Source organism: Haemorhous mexicanus, chromosome 23, assembly GCF_027477595.1.
Source record: "Haemorhous mexicanus isolate bHaeMex1 chromosome 23, bHaeMex1.pri, whole genome shotgun sequence".
Taxonomy (NCBI): Eukaryota; Metazoa; Chordata; class Aves; order Passeriformes; family Fringillidae; genus Haemorhous; species Haemorhous mexicanus.
In genome coordinates, this window is record NC_082363.1 from 7,393,924 (window position 1) to 7,410,809 (window position 16,886).

At 48.1% G+C, this 16,886-nt stretch overlaps 1 protein-coding gene across 6 annotated transcripts in view; it reads right to left on the reverse strand.

The window, feature by feature from the left end:
• The window catches only part of RERE (arginine-glutamic acid dipeptide repeats), a 169,535-nt gene that overhangs the window by 117,283 nt on the left and 35,366 nt on the right, over nt 1–16,886 (reverse strand). The window contains exon 1 of one of the 6 annotated variants that reach the window (XM_059866829.1): nt 14,599–14,617. The exons of 4 other annotated variants lie outside the window; for them this stretch is intronic. The gene's annotated coding sequence lies outside the window, so the exon portion shown is untranslated. Of the gene's footprint in view, nt 1–14,055; nt 14,233–14,598; nt 14,618–16,886 lie in introns of those variants that run through there. One more of the 6 variants, XM_059866827.1, reaches the window with a different exon arrangement.

The window sequence follows — 16,886 nt, forward strand, 5'->3', positions numbered from 1 at the left end:
CTTAGGAGCAGGAAATGCAGATTCTGACCACAGCCCATCATATTCAAATGCTGATATTCCTGGTAAAACGCTCAGGTCTCCAGTGATGAGGAAACAAGAATTTCCCACCAGGATTTTGGAGAAATCCAGCAGGCACAACTTAACCTTTAACTTCATCTAATAATCTCAAGTGCAGAAGTTCATAATCATCATTTTCAACTGATCATTACCCCATATTCACCTGGTTCATTTCCCCACACCCCCCAGCATTTTCAATCTAGCTCAAATTAAAGTTTCAACTTTTTTTACAGCCACAAAACCTTTCTCACACTCCAGTCCCAGCCTGGAGAGGAGGATATTGCTGCTCCCACAAGTGACCTGCTCCTCAGCTGCTCTGTCTGGACACCTGGAAACCCCTGCCAGAGCAAGAGGCACATACAGCACCACTCTGCACTTTAAGTACTTAAACCTCTTAACCAGAATTAAAGAGTCAGGTTTTAAAGACAATGTGAAAGCAATTCCACCAGAAATGCTACAGGACTGTAACAGGAAGGCATCTAAGAATGCAGGGCAACTAAAAATATGGAGAAGAGCTCCTTTTTCTTATTTAAGCTAGACAGATAAATCTTTTAACAGGATTTGTTTGGTCATGTGTCACCAGTCTTAATAAACACAACAGGACCATTCTTCTGGAAGCCTTTAGTCTCATATTGCCAGATAAAAAGGCACTGTTTTCAGCAAATGCCAGATTAAAGGAACTGGGTGCTGCCACTGCTGGAGTTCCTGCCACAGAGCTTCTCTAATTCTGATGTCAAGGAAGAATTTCAACTCAGTTAAAGTGCAAGGGATTAAAACCTAAAAAAAAAAGGAACAGAGAAAACAGCCCATAAAGGTTTCCCCATTTATTTATAAGGTTTTAAGAACTGCTTTAAGAAAAGCTCTGAGATCATTTGTGAGAAATGACACCAATTAAACAGAAGCAGAGCTGAACTCCAGGAGCCCAGGAGCCCAGACCCTAACACCCAGCTCAGAGCAGGAGGTTCCACAGAGCCCACCCTGCTGAAGCCCCCCAGCTGCAGGGCAGGCACTCACCTCCAACCTTCAGCTCTCAGGGGAGACTGGGAACAGCTGTCATCAACTTTCTCCCACATTCCTCCCCTATCTCCTGCTTGCCATGGCAAACAGGAGCTGCAGATATTCAGAGGGACCAGGGCATGAAGAGCTCATGTGGGACACCCTCAGAATACTCCCCACTCCAGGGTCCATCCATCCCCTCCCACTGCCAGCACTGACAACACACCAGCAGTGCAGCCTGAGGGCAACCCCAGACACCAGCAGAGGGGAGGGAAAAGGGGGAAAGGTAAGAAAAAAGGAAAAGGGAGTACAGCCAGAATTTTACCCACTATTCTTGGAGAGTTTTTCACTGTTGGGGTGAGACTGTACTAAAGACAATCACCCCAGCTTTGAAAATCCAGATCCTGCTGGGTTTACCTACAGAATGTCCCAGCCAAGCAGCACACACAGAGCCAGAACACAGATCTCTCCCTGCCAGAAGTACACAGACACACACAAAACCTTTTCCCCAGAACATGAATGCCCCAGTCAGTAAAAATGCTCAGTTCCCTCCTCTGTGCCAATCCTGCTGGTGCCCAGTGGGTGTTGAAAGGGTCCCACTGCCTATTCTGGAATGCTCAGGGGACAAGCCCGGGACCCTGCTGGGATAAAAGATTTGCTCAAAGTCTTAAAAAGCCCTTAGGAGTCTCTCCAGTGACTGATGTGCCCCTTATCAGGTGTCTCCCTTATCTCCTTCCCTGGCTTTGGAGTTTATAACACAAACCCAGCCCTGGTCACTGTGAGTGACACTGTACAGCCCCCAGCCCTTGTGAGCCCTGTCAGTCCATGAATTCAGGGGTGTTGGTTCCCTCTGGGCTCTGTGCCCTCCATCCCCAGGCCAGGGGGCAGAGGCAGCCCTGCTCCATCAGCCCCTCCCAGCTGGGAGGTCACTGCCAGCCCAGGCACACAGCTCCAGGTGTTTCCCATGCCAGGCACTGACCTCTCCTGCACCCTGCTGTTTACCCAACCTGACCTGAGCACAGCCAACAGGGGATCTCACATTTCTGAGCCAGGGCTCAGCTCCCCTGCACATTCCAGCCACACTGCCATGGCCTTGGCTGGGCAAGGTGGCATCACCCAGAGCCAGGGGCTGTGGGACACTCCAGGGACACTCCAGACAGGCAGGCTGACCCCTCAGGTGAGATCCTGGGGCCAGGGGCTGTGGGACACTCCAGGGACACTCCAGACAGGCAGGCTGACACCTCAGGTGAGATCCTAAGACCCTCTCTTCAACACAACCCCGATGCTACACAACTCAAAGGAACAGGCAAAGCAGGATTTGACAGGCAGAACCATCCCTGCACTCTTGAGAGAACAGGGCCAGGTTATTGCTGTGGCTGCAGTCACCCTCTCAAGAGGAAACTGCCAGGGAAGCCCAGGCAGTCCTGAGGATTTTTAAGGACCCAAAGCAAAGTAACATTTCCCTTTGTGTTATTCTCGTGGGCATAGGGAGGACAAGCAGAACAACTTTCTATTTGTGAGAGGTCAGGAATTCAGTGAGGACTGGGAGTGAAATTCTACAAGAGTCAGCTTTGAGCAGAGAGCAGACTGAAGGGCTGGGCAGGAGATGTGAACATATCAGCTCCCACCTCCTCCAGAAATGGATGGGCAGTTTCTGCACCACATCCACAGCAGTGATGTGCCACCAGCTGCCTCTGGACAGCTTTCCCCACAGGCTCCCATGAGAGGAATGGAATCCCAAAAAAGCCACATTCTCCCTCCACACTGGCTCAAGAGCAGCAACATAAGACCAATGCAGTCTTGGGAAGTTTCTGCACTGCCAAAATTAGCAGATCAATTAGCCAGGCTTTCTGAGCCATCAGAGCCTGGGGAGGAAGGCAGGAACAGCAGGGCTGCCTGCACACTCACTGGGACAGGGCTGCTGCTCAGGTGTCACCTGGCTGTGACACACAGAGCACCCTGGGCAGCCTCTCCCAAACCTTCCCAGGGGCTGGGGGCTCTGGGGTGACTCAGGAGCAGAGAGAGCCCAGTGCAGGGCAGGAGGGGAGCACAGCCCCCACTCCCAGCCCACTGCACTGCTCCGAGCTCCTGCTGTCAGCTCAGAGCTGCTTTCATGGCCTCTGTGCTCAGAGCACATGGCAGCAAGCAGACAATAAATATGAGCCGTGGATTTACCCTTCTCTGAAGTCATTCAGCCTTAATGGAAGTGATTACCACAACACAGGGCTGAGAAATGTGGAGCAGCCATCCCATCACACCATTAAAAACCAGAACTTTAAAAAATGACCAGATAATGTGGGATAACTCCCTCCTGTAGTGCAGGATAACTCCCCTGCTAGGGGAGAACATGCCCACAGGACCTGCAGAAGCTGCTGTTAAAACAAGAACAATTATCTGGGGAACCTGAAGTCATTTGGAGCCACGAAAACATCTGCAAGATGAGGTTGCTTAACAACATTTCAAACAGGAAAAAAAAAAAGTTGAACAAAAACTTGTTGTTCTACACAGCAATTTGTTTTGAACAGACTTTGAGAAGCAGCAAGGGTAAACCCTGAAAAAGCATGCAGATGGATTTCCTGACAGGCAAGAAAAGAGAAGTCTGCAGTATTGTTACTAAAATAGGTGAAATAAAAACATTCCAAAGTGCTGTAAATTCAGATCTGGGAAATACCAACAAAGAAATCAAAGCATAAAGAGAAATTCCTGGCCCACAGTAACAGCCAAGGTAACAGGAAGGAATCCACCATGGAACAGAACCACGAGTCCCTCTCAGAGCAGCCCTGGTCTCACGGGATGCCTGATTACTGGAGGCACAGGACATCACCCTTGGCTGCCTGCAGGTCACTTATTTTAAGACAGAAATGAATTCTGCCCCACACTGACCACATTCACGTGTGTTTGTAGAACCAGCCCATGGCTGCTCTGCAAGTGCAACTCATCTCCAGCTCTCAAGGAATTCCTGTTTCCATTCTAAATTTTATTTTGGTGCCTCCATCTCTGGAACTTGTCTACAAATACCTACCACACTGTCCCTCCCTGCATGTTTTTAGCTGAGCTTTTCTCATTTGGATGTTTCATTTTTAAATGGCTGAACACTCAGCTGTCCCCTGCAATCCCTTCATCCTCCAGAAAGCTCCAACTATAGTTATTTAAATCACCCCAAAGAGAACTAGATCAGGTTATTTTTGGAAAACCCCTTTGAGCAGGAAAGGCAAAACCTCTGGTCCTCAGCCACACGAGCTGTTTTATTTAACTGCAGACACACTTGTGCATCTGAGCTTCTCCAAAGGGAAGAGTAACTGCAGGGTGGGCTCCTCCACGAGCTGCCTGACCAGACATTCCCAGGGAAACGTGCCTATAATTAAAGCAATTTCTCTCTAAAGAAAGCAGCATCCTGAGATTTAGAGACTATCTGTAAGACTAACTAAAGCTGTGCTCCATAAAATTCCCTAGCAGAGGAAACAAAGCAATCCTGCTCCCAGCCAAAGGGCAGAGGATGGCACAAGGTTATCAGGATCAGCAAGAGATATTAAGAGGACATTTTTTCTTGCCCACTGTTTTAAAACACTTGATGCATAAGCATGAAGACAGATGATATTTCTGTCTGGAGAAGCTGCCTTTAATTTCAGCCATTGGTCTCATTTCTCCGAGGAGCAGCTTATTTTGGTTAATGACAGAGCAGACGTCAGAGCTGCTGCCCAGCCCAGGGCAGAGCAGAGCCCGCTCTAATCAGGAGATTAAGTGTGCTTATTCATGTGTGAAATGCAGGCCTGAGCCCTGGCTCACATTAGAGCCTGGCTGCAGCCTGGTCCCCATCAGCTCAGAGCCTTAACAACTGAGATGGATTCAATTACACCTGGCTTCCTTTCCTGCACGCCCAGAAAACACAGAAATGCCCAGGATTTAAAGCAGTAAAACCTCCAACACAGAAATGCCCAGGATTTAAAGCAGTAAAACCTCCAACACAGAAATGCCCAGGATTTAAAGCAGTAAAACCTCCAACACAGAAATGCCCAGGATTTAAAGCAGTAAAACCTCCAACACAGAAATGCCCAGGATTTAAAGCAGTAAAACCTCAAACACAGAAATGCCCAGGATTTAAAGCAGTAAAACCTGGCTGGGCAAGGCTGACCTCTGCTCTGTAATCTCTGCTGCACGGGCAGGTTGTGCCACGAGGCAGCAGGAAAATGATCTGAAAGCAAACAGACACCATCCTGTGCCAGGAAGAGTAAGCACAAAGCTGTCAGACAAAGATGTGCTGCTGGAAAAGAAGTTGGTCAGCAGCAGTCCTGCCCAAGAGTCCTTATCCCCTGGGCTCCTGCTCAAGGGCTCCAAACACGTGTTAAAAGGTCTTTGCAAAGGGGGTCTGTGTTTCAAGGGATCATATGAGCTCTTGCATGACCTTAAGTGAGAGAAACCAAAGCTGTCAATGTCAGCCTTTGACTTCCAACATATTTTCACCCCAGAACTGCACCTGGGAGTCTCTCACACATCCCTCTGCCCGAGGTGAGCTTCCCAAAGAAGCCCCACGCTGCCCAACCCCACAAACACCAATTCCCAGTGCCCCAAGGCCTCCAGGTGCTGCTCAGTGCACTTTCACAGCCTTTTCCCTTCAGTCTGGCTCGCTTTTCTGAAGTCAGAGAGGTTCCTTCTAAAAAAAGAGAACGTGGGTTCAAAGACAAGTGACAAATTCACCTTCTTTGCAGCCACACCACTGCTCCCAGGCTACAACCAGCCGAGCTCCTGAGCAGATTTTAGGGACTATTTTTTAAAAAAGAACCAGCTGTCAGCTCTCACACATTGGGTGTTTCAATTCCAAAAAATTCTGTTCAAACAGCAACACCTCTGCTACAGCAGTGACCCCATCAGTGCCCAGCTGCCCACTGAAAGGGGCTTCACCACTGGCCCCATCTTCCATGAGAAGAAGAAAAAAATATTAAGAAATGCTCTGAGTGATTAATCTGCTTCTAATCTACACCAGGAGGAAATACTTTAACACTGCATGAAATAACTTCTGGCTGTGGTCACGCTTCAGCCATTAATATCATTTCTGCTGGCAGGGCTCTCAGCAAGGCTCTGAACTGCAGGGGGGCTCAGGCAGGAGCTGCTGGGGCAGCACGAGCTGGATCCCTGCACTTGGGCTGATCGTGTAAGCTGCTGAGAGAACAAGGCTGCAGAGCAAGGCCTTGAGCCATTAAGCACAGAGTAACCAGTGCAAATAAGCACTAAATTGGTGAAATTGGTGGCCTTGTTCATGCCGTGGTACCACCACACCTCATCACTTGCCACCAGCAAAAGCAGGACATGGCACAGGTCCTGTGGCAGCAGTTTGGGTTTGTGGCCTTACACAGGAAATAGAATTGAAAAAAAAAAAAAAAGGAAAACCTTCCCAGCTCTCATAATGGCACACCAGTACTCCATGACATGCAAATGAAGATCACACAAGCCATGTCTCCTACTGAAAACAGCCTCCAAATGGAGGCTATTTTCCTATTTCCCTGAAGTGAAGCAAGATGAAACTCCTGACTCTGTTCTCAAGGTGAAGCTTTAAGGTTAGACCCACTACCAGGTCTGAAACAACATGAAATGTTGAATAAAGCAACCTGCAGCCTGTAGAGGAGGAGACAGCAGACTGAGCAGAGCCCCATGAACTGCTCAGAGCAGTGTTTGACCCATCTCTGACCAAGGACAGCCTCCCAAGACCTTCCTTACTCCCACAACAACAAGCTGGGGTTACCACAGCTCCTTGTTCTTTCAAATGAAAACCTGTGATCCCTCAGCAATAAATCACATGATTCATTAGGGATGTGATGCACGGAAGTTCTTTTAGGGAAAAGCTCCTGTCCCTGCAGGTGAAGCAGCAGCAGTGAGGGTGTCCTGAGAGCAGCAGTGAGGGTGTCCTGAGAGCAGCAGCAGCAGTGAGGATGCCCTGGCAGCAGCAGCAGTGAGGATGCCCTGAGGGCAGCAGCAGCAGCAGTGAGGATGCCCTGGCAGCAGCAGCAGCAGTGAGGATGCCCTGGCAGCAGCAGCAGCAGCAGTGAGGATGCCCTGGCAGCAGCAGTGCTTTCTGAGACACTGACCTCAGCAGGGGCTGACTTGAGAGCCACTTCCAAAACCCCACCCAGGGAAATTCACTGGGTGCCAGTTGCCCAAGCAACTGGGCACTAATGAAATGCAGGCAGCCCTTGAGGGATGAGGCAGCTTTCTCCTGCCTCCTCCAGCCTCTCCCCTGAGATAACACACACAGCTATGCCCACATTTATTACTTGCTGACTGCTTCTCACATATGCTGATCTGGCCTTTGAATCAGAATGAACTTGGCTAGAAGTGACATTTCAAAACTCTTCTCAAAGTTATCTACTGTTTTTTATTCCAAACATGAAATAAGAAGTAATGTAGAGCATTTTAGTATCTAATGGTATGGATAAGACCAAGAAAAAAGAAACTTTTAGAAGGGTATTTCTCAAGCTCTCAGTCCAACAGCCAAGTGAGAAACTTTTCATTATTTCCCACTGGTGCTGTGTACATTATTTCTTTGTCCACTGCTTCCCAGACAGGGATAACTCCATACTTGCTGCTCAGAGTTTTTTTAAAACCTCCCATAACAGTCTTTTTGGAGAAGGGACAAAAAAAACCCCACCAAACCAAAACCTCCAGAAAACAACACAGCAAAGCAAAAACCCCAAACAAAGCAAAAACCACAGCAAGAGTTCTAAGAAAAAATCCCCATATAAATGTAGACAAAAAAATCCCCTAACATAACCACGATCTTCCTCACACATCATGCTCCAAAACAAAAATAAACTGAAATTGTCACAAGCACTGTTTAGGCTGGAAGAGGCAGGAAAGTTTCAACCCTGTCCATAAGGTAACCACGAGGAAGTTTTTATTATTTATTTTACTCCTCAACTCTCCAGGGCTGAAGCACTTGTTTATGTGCCTGACAAGAACAGGTAGAACATTTTAACTTCCATGGAAGGTCCCGTGAGAGCCACAGCAGCTCCACCTCCATCCCACTGAGGTTCCACAGAGCAGAAAAAGCCCTCAGAATTTTATTAACCAGACACAGCACCTCTAATCCATCCCCAGCAACTCTCTGCACTCACACTGAGATGTGCACTGAACAATCTCCCTGCCAGGACTCTGCCACCTCCTGAAATCCTGAAGCACTGGGCAGTCCCCCAGGAGGGAGCAGAGCAAGGGCTGTATTTTTATATTTGCCTCTGGCACCTCAGATGCCACAGCAAGCCCTGAGAAGAGAAGAGCCCAGCCAAAAGCGTGGATCCAGTCAGGTTTTGTGCCAGAACAGAACTTTATACAGCAGGGTTTGGTAGAAAAGCTGAAGTCTAAAGTTCAGCATGTGCATGTTCAGCTGCATTCCCATTTATATTGCTGACTCCATGCCCTAAAAACCCACAGGAACTGCTTTTACCAAGCCATGGAGGTGTGCATTTGTACATCTTCCTAGGGCAAATACAGGTACCAGAGGACAAACCTGCCACACGAGGTCCCAACCCTCCCAAGTTCCAGTGCAACTACCAACCCCAAGGTAAACCAGACCTAGGCTGATTTAAAATCACAGCTGTGTTTATTTTTCACATTACTGTAGTCACAAACTACAGTAATTCAAACCACAGATCTCATTTTTTGCACTAAAGACTAAAACTTCATGATTTTTTTATCTTAAAAAGGTCACAGGAGCACTGGCCATGTGCTACCCGAGTTACACACTGAGCACGGGGAGTGGCTTTTCCCAAAGCCCACCTCAGCTCATGCCAGGCACAGAAACACCAAGGGATGGAGCTGTCAAAGCCCTGCAGCTCCTGCATCCCTCCCACTGAACCCAGAAGAGGCAAGGCAGCAGCCCCGAGGTGAAACCCTGTCAGGTTTGGGTTTGGAGTGCTGCTGAGCCCTTCCAGCTGCAAGGGGCAAATGCTGGACATGCTCTGAATGTGCCAAGGATGAGCTCAGCACAAAGGGGACAAAGCAATTCCTGCCAAAGGCAGGCACAGAATGTGCACCCAGCCTGCACCCCATCTCCACACACACTCACAACTGCTTTATTGCACCGGGAAAGGGCAATTGCTTCCCAACAACCTGACAGCCCTGGGCTGCTCTTAACTCTTTCACACCAGTTTTAACTACAAGCCCGGGCTGGGGCTGCAGTTTGAAGCCAGTGACAGCAGTCTGATGTTAAACACACAGGGCAAATCAGCTCTGTCTCACAGACTCACACACCAGCACACTAGACACCAAAGAACATTCAATTATTAAGCAGGAACTGCCATACATATATATAAAAAATCCATCCCCAGCTCTAATCTCGGAGGAATAGCTTTATTACCAGGAAATGGAAATCTGATTTTTGGCTTCTTTGTTAGATTTCAATAGGAAAAGGAGCAAATACAGTGTGTTTTGACTGCTTGGAAGAATAAATTCTGTAGGGATCTGTTACTATGTCAAACTCAGGGAAAAAAGTCCCCAACCTTAAGTGCTTGAATTGTATTGACTCATGTTATGGCTCAGTCATTCCCACACTGATCTCACTGCTCACTGTGCTCATCAGGCACTGAGCAAAGCCAGGAAACTTCTCAACAGCACAAACCACAGGTTCAATTTGTGCCTGGCTGTAAAAACCTGCTGTGGGCAGGAGCAGAAATGCAGAGAACTTCCCACAGTAAGGACAGAACTGCAGATGCTGCTGGAACACTTACTGCCTATTAGCAAAATCTCCGTTTCATTTCAAAAAAACAAGTAATTTTGGTCTCTACAAATAAGCAAATTCACCAAGGAAACACTGCCAAAACCAAGGCATTTTTTCTTGCTAGTCCCAAGAAAATTCAAATCAGCTTTTAAGACAAAATGTATTTCATGTACAAAATTGGTGTTACAGACGCAGCAATTATCTACACCAAAATTGGTTGCTTTCAGTAAAAGGTTTACCTAATCACAGCTTTTTACAGTCAGCTCATTTTAAAAAAAAGGGAAAAGTCAGGAATGAAAAACCTGCAAGTATCTAAACTTTCAGGTCCCAGTACTAACACTTTCCAGATTTGTTATTTCACGCTGTATTGTCATCTCATGAAAATGAAAGTGATATCCATTCACAGAAGACTAATTAAACCAAGTTTCCTTTCAAAATTTGCCATTCCTTCCCCAGAGAAGAGCACAGCTACATCGTTAATGCTGAATTTACAGCCTCCACTTCCTCTGTACTTCTGCTAACATTAGAAAATGCCTGAATTCCAAAGGCACCAATTACACAAAAAACACTGCGAGAGAATCTACACATCACAATCAAATACTATCTCTTCCATGGTAAAACATTTATCCAATTACCAAGCCCTTTTCTTGGATAAACTTGACACAAGTGTTTCCTAGGGAAGGCCAGCTTGTTTTAATCATTTACATTTTTCAACACTATTTGTTCTCACTTCGTATCCAAAGGTCAGAACTCAAACCACTACCCCAGGCAAACTTTGGAATAAATACTATTTTAGTCCACTCTTCTGGAAAGCGCTTCACTTCTGCTAAGAAAGCTGAAGCATGATGATAAACCAGATTTCCCTGATTCATTTCAAGGTGCCTGACATTATTTTTCATGAAGTTGTTCTGACAGTGTGCATTTCATGGCTCCTCTTTATTTATCTGGGAGTGTTACATCATTAAAGGCTTTGCCAGTCTGTAGTAACAGAGAAATTTGTCCTGTGTTCTGAAACACTGGAGAACCAGCCAAACCAGGAGCAAGGCTAAGCAAGGTCCAGGTGACACGAGTTTGGATTACCCAGCTCTGCTGACACAGCCCTGCTCCCCAGTGCCCTGACATGCTTGTACACACATTAATAAAGATTTGCACATTAATCTGCTGTTAGGGGCTGCTGACCACTCCAGGTAAGGCTCCCCACTGCTCTGAAGTTTATATCCACCCCAGCAGAGCATCAGGGTGCCTGCTGCTCAGGACTACCTGGTTTAGAAACCATTTCTCATTTTATTTGCCTTTAAAACACAAAACAGAACTCCTCAGTGCTCTCATGTGCCATTTACTGAGCCTGGCACTTTAAACACACAAGGTTCAAGCAAAAATAAAAGTTGCTTCAGAGCAGGAATGGGTATCTTGGGCAGAACACTGCAGCTCACAAAAACCAGCAGAAGTGACGTGCAGCTTGCTGCCCCTGTCCCAGGCGTGAGCCACCCCAGGGAAGCAGCCAGGCTTGGCACTGCCTGCAGACCACAGGCTGCAGAATTCCTGCTGCAGTGCCCAGGAAATCAAAGTGCTGCTGCTCCCGTGCCATCCCTGCCTGTCAGGGTCCCCAGCAGTCCCAGCCCTGAGCTCAGCTCCTGCCTGCTGCACCCTGCTCAGCAGAGCTGGGCTTTGTTCAACCCAAAGGCCTGGGACCAGCAGCAGCTCAAAGCCCAGCTCCAGGCAGGGTCTGTCACTGGCCAGAGTGACACAGCCACCAGCTGGGGACTCCAGCAGCCCCAGGCAGCCCCTTCTCAGCTAGCTAAAACAGTATTTATCCCAAAGTTTGCCTGGAGTTTGAGTTCTCACCTTTGGATGTGAAATCTAACCCTAACTCTGTCAGAGCCCAGCCTAGTGCTCCAAAGGCACAGCCTTCAACCTTCCTCTGAAAACCACCTGGCCAAACAGCACTGCACGACCCCAACAGCCTGCACACCTATTTCTGCACCCTGCCTGCACCCACAGCTGCTTTGCTCACCAGCCACTGGCTCTCAGAAATGTCCTGTCAGCCACATATATCAACAAGTTCCAAAATGCTGCTCTGCACTGCTTTAAAACCAAACAGAGTGTGCCTCCCAATCCAACATACACCAGATCAGCAGAACCCCCAACATCTCCTGAGGTCCCAGAACAATTAACAATTAACACGTGCACACTGACCTAACACTCAGAGCCAGCTCTATCAAGCTGTAGAGCCATTAAAGAATTAAACAGTAAGAAATGTGGAGGTTACTCCTGCCTGCTCTGAAGCAGAACAATAGGTAGCATAAAGAAAGACAAGGAGGTTTAGGATTAGGTCAGTGATAAACAGCTTATTTCCTTCCCCACACACAAGAATCAAACCCAGGCTCTCTGGCAGGGAGCTGTTAACCACTCATCGGGAGACAAAGCCCCATCTTTGTCACCTTCACACAAACAAAAGTAAGCAAAAGAGGTCTTGAGAGGCACATCAAGGGATTCTCTACAACCTGTAGTAAAACTGCAAAGACAGGCGATGGGTTCTGACAGAACAGCTGTACCCATCATTATGTTAATTAAAATTAAAGTCTCATCTACTTAGCATACAAGCAATTCACTGAACCTTAGTGACAAAGGAAGGAACCATTTCCTCAAAGGGACACAATCACACACAGCTGGAACAAGTTGTCTGCTTACACTGAAGGCCACAGCAGAAAGGAGATAGAAAAGTATTCAAGAACCAGTCCTGGCTATTTTAAGCAAAACAAAGCACTATCAACTCTAAAACACACACAAAGGAAGTGGTCGGATAGATTACGTCAGCCCTCGCCTCAATTCATAAATTCTAACCACAAAACAAGACAAATTCGGAGCTGCCTCTCTCCGGAATCCTGTTTAAAGCCAATACACGCAGTTTGGGTCTTAAAATACGCTCTCGAGCAACACTCGCTGATGCATCACTTTCAAACACCAAGCGGGGGGTGAAAAAATGCTGTAATCCAAGTGAATTCTATCGTGCTGCCAGATCAAATAACATTTCCAGAAGTGCCTGCCAAGCACCCAGCCTGCCAGAGCACAATGAGCACTCAAGTGCTCGGCACTGAAAACCACCTTTCACTGCTCCCAGAGATCTTTATAAAATAGTTTAAACACTACCAAATTACAGCCTTGGAAAAAACAAATAGAAGCTTTTAAACGCTGCTCCTGCACGGTTCCCAGCTTGCTGTCGGTCTGTCTGCCGATGGTCACCGGGCACAAGGGCTCTACAAGGCGAGTGCCTGCAGGAACAAACCCGGAGGAAATGCGGGCTCGGCTGCATGGCTGGGACTCGCTGCCGGCAGACTGAGGGCTCTGCAGCGAGCAGCGCTGCATGTGGGGCTGCAACCCGGACCCCAACCGGGCAACCAGAAAAACCAAATCTGAGCAGCGTCTGGAACTGCACTTCACCGGGCTGCGATTCGCCACTTCCTTCTACTTCGTGCCCAACTGCGATGTGAAGTTTAAATCTACAAAGAAAGGAATTAAGTGGCCTCGTCAAGCGCCATTTCCACTCCAGACAATTAAAGCAGCCCCATATGGCTGGAGGAGCCATCCAGGCACACAATGCCCCACCAGGGCAAAGCCACATGGACCCGGAGCAGCTTAAATCCAACTGCAAAACAAAGCAGAGCTGGTTTCTTCCCCAGGAAACAAAGTGGCCGAGCAGGTCTCCGGTCACTGTCTTAAAACACCACTAAACGTCGTTTAAAGAGTTACACCACACACTGTCCCAATTAGTGCTTCAAAGGCATTCCATTGTACCGAGCGTAATGAAAAAGTACTTTCTTCCAGGATAAAGAACATGCAATCCTTATCTCCTCATCTCATTCGCTTTTAAAAAACAGATTTAAACACAGCAGTCCGGTTACCCCAACTGTTTATATTTAGAACAGGGAGGTAAAGCATTTGTTATGGAAAAAGAAAAAACAAAACAAAACCAACAACCCTGCAGCCTTTAGAGCGTTCTGAACTTCCCAGGCCAATAACAACCTACCCACGCCTCACCTACCACGTCGATCCAACTTTTTTTCTGGAAAAAAAAAAAAAAAAAGAAAACCAGAAAAACTGGAGCAACCCAAAGCGGAAAAGAGAATTAAGCCAAGCCTTTCCTCCATCCAGGCAGTTATCGTTAGCCAGGTAACAATTAATCAACTCGCAGAGCAGCCTTAATTCTCCAGCCGGGAATACAAGCGGCAAGGCACCGAGTCCCGCAGTCCATGGGCTCGGGGGGCTCGGGGGGCTCGGGGGGCTCGGGGGGCACTCACCGCGCTCCGGCTGCGGCCGAGCCCCGAGCCCGGCCCCGCTCCGGCGGCGGAGCCCGGCGGGAGGAGCGGCAGCAGGAGGAGGAGGAGGAGGAGGAGGAGGGCTCCGGGAAGGGCAGGCACGGAGGAAGCGGGGCCGGCAGCACAGCTGCTGAACAAAAGGAGGCCCCTCCGCCGCCGAGCAGCTGCGGCCGGAGCCGAGCGGAGCGCCCCGGGCCCGCCGCTCTCCGGCGGGCTCGGCAGCGGCTCTGGGCCGGCCCCGCTCCGCCTCCCGCCGGAACCGGGAGCCCCGTGACTGATGGCGAGCGGAGCGGAGCGGGGAGCATCCCCCGGGCCCGGGCAGCATCCCCCGGGCCCGGGCAGCTCGGGTGCGAAATGCGCACAGGCACGGCCAGGGAGCCGTCCCGGGGATTTGCCTGCGCTGCCTTCAATTAGCGAGCCATTTTGTTCAAAGTCTTCCCTACGACGCCTTCCTTCCCCCCATTAGGAGCAGAAATTCGTCTGCTTTTAATTGGATTTTTTATAAAGAAGGAGTGTTTATCTTACTGTGCATCTCCACGCAAACCTGTAACTCATCTCCCGATGTCTTGTGTTGTTCCTCTACACCACAACCGTGACCTTTCAGTTGTTAGTACCGCCTTAATTTTCGAGCAAAGCCCTGCTATTTCCCTAGCAGAATAACACGCAAAACAAGTCATCTGTGTAATCCATTACCTTGGGGCAACATACACTTTATCCCTGCCGAGCAAATCCATTTCTTAGCCGTACAGTAATATTTTACCTATAAAATAAATATGGGAGTACGCCACCTCCGAGCTAGTTTTACAAAGCCAAGTTAAAAAAAAATAGGAAAAAATGATAATCATTAAGGTTCAGAGACCCGGTTAATTAGAGCAACACCCTCAAGTACTGCCTGCCAACTTCATCTTTCCAGAGGCTGCTAATTATTTGTAGTTGTGTATCTTCCCGCTATTTATCCATACCCATTTCCACCATTTTCATACTAGAGCCCAGGAGTCCTTCAGCAGACAAAGATCTAAGTTTGAAATTTACCCTGTACTTTCTAGAAATAGCTCCATAAAAGCTGATTAATTCCAGCACGCCCTGGCCGCGTCGCAGGGCTGCTGTGATCAATACAGATGGAGGTGGTGCAGCACGAGCTGCACTCCTGCAATATTCATGGCACAGCAGCTCCTGCACTGGAGCCTGCCTTGGCCAGAGCTGGTGCAAAACACACTTTGTGTGATAGCCCCAAACCTGCCAGAGCTGGAACTCAGTGCTCCAATCAGCACAAAGCCACCACAAGGCCTTCAGCCTCGCTCCTCCATCTCCTCATCAAACCTGGCCCAACACCTGGCAGTGGAGAAGGGAACTCACTGCTGCAGAGTGTATTTAAATCAGCTTCGCTCCTAATGACTTCCAAAAGAGCTTTCCAGCAGGAAGTTAATTCAGGCCAGGTTCCATCACTTGAAAAATACCCTGTTTGATGGTTGTTGTTCAGAAATACCTCATCCCTCTAGGGCAGGTGGCTCAGGCAGCTTGGATCACAAATCCCTAAAGTCTGTATATATTGGGAAAAGGCATTCAGATAATAACAATAATAATTTTCAAAGGCATGGATTTCTTTGTATCCTGTTAGGATGAAAGTTGTCCAAACAGTGCAGAGCACAGCAGCTGGCAGTCTGAGCACAGCAACAGAACTGGAGACTATTCTTGAGTCTCAGACACCGTCTTGCAAATCCAACACAAACCAACTTCCGAATTCAGCAGTGTGGGAGATGGCAGAGAAATCATCTCAAGTCCCATCTGTTTGTATACAGCATTCTGGAGATCCTTGAGTGAGCAGAACAGCCACAGCACTCAATCACCGACATCAGAGACAACTCAACTTTCACTAATTGGCTTTCCTAGGAGATATGGAGATCTGCCCCCATTTCAGAGACTAAAATATAAAACATGCACAGAGTACAGCCTCAAGCTCCATTTTGCAAAAGGGACTTTTTATCTTGTCTTTCGAAAATGGACTATAAAAGATCTTTTCCTGGCCATGAAATACACCTTTGCTAGCCACAGCATTATAAACTTACAACAGCATTTCTTCTGGTATCCCTTCTGAAAGCTGGAGATCTGAAAAAGGGGGGGAAATGTGAGTTACACATTCACAAAGCCCATCAAGACCAGGCAAAGTCTACTTCCACATAGGTCAGGAAAATGCTCTGGAAAGAAGAGACCTTGAGTGGAGATGGCCTGGATGGGCAGGGCTGGAGCCACTGCCCAGGGACCTCTCACTGCACTCTGTGGCATCTGGTCCAGCCTGCACCAGTCCTGTGGTGTTGCACAATGAAACAAAGCTCGACTCCACCGCCTGCAAAATCCATCCCAGCTTTCCTGGCAGGCTCCATTTATCAAAACAAGCCTGTCATGTCGAGTACCATTAACAGATAATGAACTGAGACAAGGGATGCAGTTACAAGCAAAGCACTCCGCATGCTACAGGCCTGAGCACACAGCCAAGGGAGCTGATATTTACTATAAACACCATAATTAAATAGAACACCTAGCTGAAGAAACATTAAGGTCGTGACAATAAACAACAGAAGCTGGAAATCTGAAGAAGTAAGGCTTTGACTCGCTGTCAGTAACTCCTGACACCGCTCAAAGGCGTGTGCACATCCAGCCCCGCACACCTTCTCTTGTGGCAGCTAAAATCTGGAAAGCACCTGTTAACTCACAGCTTTGGCTTTCAGCGCTTCCCCGAGCGCTGTAACACTTTGTATCCTGTACCCACGCACTTCAGCTCATGAAAGATTGAGCACTGAGAAGTGACAGACAGT